Here is a 4,701-nt window from a genome sequence, read left to right on the forward strand (position 1 = left end):
GTTTCTACTCCAGACTCAGTCCACTGCTTCCGCAGGTCCCCCAAGGTCTGGAATCGGCCCTTCTCCACAATCTTCCTCAGGGTCCGGTCACCTCTTCTTGTTGTGCAGCGTTTTCTGCCACACTTTTTCCTTCCCACAGACTTCCCACTGAGGTGCCTTGATACAGCACTCTGGGAACAGCCTATTTGTTCAGAAATGTCTTTCTGTGTCTTACCCTCTTGCTTGAGGGTGTCAATAGTGGCCTTCTGGACAGCAGACAGGTCGGCAGTCTTACCCATGATTGGGGTTTTGAGTGATGAACCAGGCTGGGAGTTTTAAAGGCCTCAGGAATCTTTTGCAGGTGTTTAGAGTTAACTCGTTGATTCAGATGATTAGGTTCATAGCTCGTTTAGAGACCCTTTTAATGATATGCTAATTTTGTGAGATAGGAATTTTGGGTTTTCATGAGCTGTATGCCAAAATCATCTGTATTAAGACTATAAAAGACCTGAAATATTTCAGTTATTGTGCAATGAATCTAAAATATATGAATGTTAAATTTTCATCATGACATTATGGAAAATAATGAACTTTATCACAATATGCTAATTTTTTGAGAAGGACCTGTATTTATATTCGAAACACACCATTCTGTGGAAAAAAAACTAATTTAGGAACAAAAACATCTGATCAAAACAAAACCCTGATCGGAATTGTGGAGACATTTTTGTTCATAGTACAATGCTTTTTACAGTGAATTCCCAGGTCCAACTGCAGTATTTCTCACTGATTAGCCTGTTGACACTGTTGATGAACCGATAAACATGGTCCTTCATGATCAACGCAATGTAGCTGCTGAATGTTCATAAGTCTCATGGAAGCATGAGATTTCATTGACTGAGCAGCTCACAGTCATAGTTATTATTTTTTCAAAATATATTGATTAACTTTACAACTTCAGGTAAGAAAACATGCACAAACAGTTTGGGATGTTTTTAAGCAGGTGTTTATGATCATGCAAATCCTATCAAACTCACACATAACCATAACTGCTGTCCCACTGAACCTGGTTATAACAATAATGCTCTAATTTCAAGAGTTTCACAGAGATTCAGGCATATTTTCTTTTATAATCCTTTAAACGACCGTCACACACCATTAGATAATTATTAACATAGATTTCTATGGCTGTTTATGCAGAAGCTGGCCCTAATCTAAACACAAACTGTGAAAAGGAATGTGTTAAACTCAGATTAGCTCTTTTTCACCAGAGTAAAAACCATCAGATAAAATGCTGACTGCTCCTAACAGAACCCCACTTCAAAATAATCTGAACTATCGCTTTATTGTTTGCTCTAAATATCTAAACTTATTACTTAACATAATTTGTGCACCAGTGTTATGTGACAAATAATTTATGTCAATGCTGGTCAGAGCATTTAGAGAATGCAGAAAGAGGTCATTCTTCTAAGAATAAGTTATTAATGAGTTCCTACAGGGGTTGTCACTATTTCAGGAGCCTAAACTTAATCATGGTCAGATCTTTGCCACTAAGAGATATTTTGTCATTCACAGACTTCATGGTTTCAGTGTTTTTAGATCTCTATGTCAGATGCTTCAGATATACTTACCTTTTCTCTTGTTTTGATCCCGTTTTTTGATCCATGCACTGGTAGCAACATAATCCCTTAGTTGAAGAAGTTAGAGAAACCTCTGGCACTTTCTTAGGCAGCACAAATCTTTCTTAACACCAGCTAAAGCTCTGTCCTTGCAGTTCTTTCTGATTTAATACATGGTTGATTAGGTCCAATCTTAACCAACTACAATATTATTGCTTGTGAAGTCCTTTAAATACACAGGTATAATGACACCATGTGCTACCTTTAATGTGATCATGGTTGACAAAAATATGATTTAAAGCACCACTTCCATCCATTGTCTTCATCATATCTGAGATCAGGTAACAGGTTCAGGAGGGGAACCCAGACAGTCTCTCTCTCTAGAAACACTTTCCATGTCATTCAGGGGGTTTTGCCCATAAAATCTCAAAAGGGAGATGCACAGGAGGAATCCTAATAAGATGCCTGAAACAATTCTAATGTGGAGGAGCACCAGCTCTACTAATGGTCTCCCCTGGATGATGGAACGCTGCACCCAATCTCTAAAGCTGAGACCAGCCACCCAATGAAGAAAGCTAATTTCAGCCGCTTGTACCTGGGATCTTGTTTGTTCGGTCAGGATCCATGTCTTATAACTATGGATAGCAATTGGTGCGTATACAGACTAGTAAATTAAGAGCTTTAAGTTTTGGTTAGAGTCTTTCTTCACCACAGACCAGAGGAGCATCTGCATTACCGCGGATGAGGCCCCAATCTATCTATTCATCTCCTGCTCTATTATACCATCAGTCATGAACAAGACACAAAAATACTTGAACTCCTCCACCAGAAGTGAATACTGACCCCGAACCTTGAGGAAGCAATCCACCTTTTTTCCCAGGTCAGAACCAAGTCCTAAGATTTCAAGGAGCTGACTCTTATCCTGGCTGCATTCATACTTGACCGCAAACTGTTCCAGTGCATGCTGAAAGTCATAACATGTAGACACCAGCAGAACTACATCATCTGCAAAAAAGCAAACATGAGACCCTGAATTTCCCAGACCAGACACCGTCCCCTCCATGACTCTGCCTTAAGATTCTGGCTATTAAAACCACAAACAGGGTTGGGATGAAGGGGCAGCCCTGGCACAGTCCAACCTTTACTGGGAACAAGCTCGACTTTATGGCAAGAATGTTGACACAAATTTTTCTTTGGGTATAAAAGGACCAGATAGCATTTAAAAACATCTCCAGAACCCTGACCCTAGAGCAACCCCCATAAAATGCCTCAAGGACCACTGCTTTCCTGTTCCACTGCCAGGATGAAACACACAATGCACCTCCTGAATTAGGTTAGATAAGTGGCTCGAGACTTTCAGTCACCCTACTGTAACCTTTTCAGAAATCCTAAGAAGGGAATCATCAATAGTGAGAATAGCTCTTTGATTTATATCCTAAAATCTGTAACCAACACCATTCTGCTAACCATAAGATCATAGAAATGAATCTTGCAGGTTTGTGGCAGAGCTAAAGCACAGTGCAAGTTAGGTTTTTACCATCAATTTCCATCATCTTTGCATTTATTTGCATTTCATCCAAACAATCTTCACAGCAACCAAGACTCACTGTAGATTGCCACCACAGGAACTAAAGCAGAAGAGTTCATATTAAAAATTACTTATGCCAGGTTTTAGCAACAACTGTACACTTGAACAAAGTAAAAACTGACGCATTTAGCCTACTTGACAGACTTCCAAATTGTAGTTAGGGGGCAATTTGAGAGCCCTTTTTTGTGCAGGACCACAGTTTAATAATAGTACAAATATGTCCCAGCAACACTGGAGGTGACACAGATGGTCACTTTTTGTATTTTTTAGGGCAACATTTTCACTGACAAATAAAAATCTCCTTAAAATTGAAAATGTGACACAAGGTAATTGTCTTTTACTAGCGTAACCCTTGTTGCTTGGTAGCTTCTCCCATTGCTCGGGTTGCATGGAAAGCCGGGCTACAGTTGTACTTCCTTCACCTTCCTTGTTTTATCCAAACGGCAGGACAGCATATGCAGAACGACAACACATGGAGCTCCATGTGTCTCCAACACTTGAACTGCTCACCCTAGAGACAGGCCCAGGTAGGAACCTAAACCACAAGGTGTAGCACTAATAATAAACCCTTATTTAAACTATCCTTAAAGTCCCAAAATGTTGCTGACCATTAGAATACTTTACAGCTAAACAATGTTGACTATAAAAATGAATCAGGGTTATACTAGCAACATTTTTTTGACCCAAATTTCACAGAAAAATGTCGGAAACTGTATGCCTTTTTTTAATATGGCAAACGTGAGAGACCTTGGCATTAGAGTCACTTGGTAGTCAAGATGACAGGTAATTGGTTACTCCCCTAGGTATAAGTGTATGTGTGTAGAGTTGTTTTTCCTGTGTTCCTCTGACACCCTGCATAGACAAGTAGATATAAACAATGGATTGGTGGATAGTTTATTGCTGAGCAGGTAAAAATAAAAATTCACAATAAAATTATTTTTGAATTCTTAATTGAAAAACAAATGATTTTGGTCACCACTGGTCTGCACAACACAATCAAGGTGAAACGTGGTGGTTGCAGAGTCATGCTATGGGGATGCTTGTTTTCAGCTGGGACAGAAATGGTCAAACTAACACTTTTCTCAAAGTTTATCCAAAACAAATGTCCTGTTGCTAAAACGTTTGAGATGTAATTGTCTTCTCTATGCTTTTCTTCCAAACTTTAAATGTCACCGTCAGGATGTAGCTGTTGTACAGAAAAATGGACTGTAATTTCACTTCACCACTGCCTACATCTCTGCTTAATGTGCCATCTTTGTTACAGTTATTCTGGGTGCAAAATGAAGCAGAAAGTAGGAGAGTAAGAGGGGCCTCTTCCCCCAGCAAATGTATATCTAGAGACATGTTAGAACACCACATGGTTAAAGGTACTCGACTCAAACAGATCAAAACATCACACTAACTCATCACATAAAGGGACTCTGAGGTCTGACGCATTTTTACGCACAGTGTAAAGAGCAACATGGAGGCGTTTCAGTGGTCTGAGCATTTCTCTAACTGAAAAAATAAATTTGA

This window comes from Girardinichthys multiradiatus, chromosome 5 (genome assembly GCF_021462225.1).
Source record: "Girardinichthys multiradiatus isolate DD_20200921_A chromosome 5, DD_fGirMul_XY1, whole genome shotgun sequence".
Lineage (NCBI taxonomy): Eukaryota > Metazoa > Chordata > Actinopteri > Cyprinodontiformes > Goodeidae > Girardinichthys > Girardinichthys multiradiatus.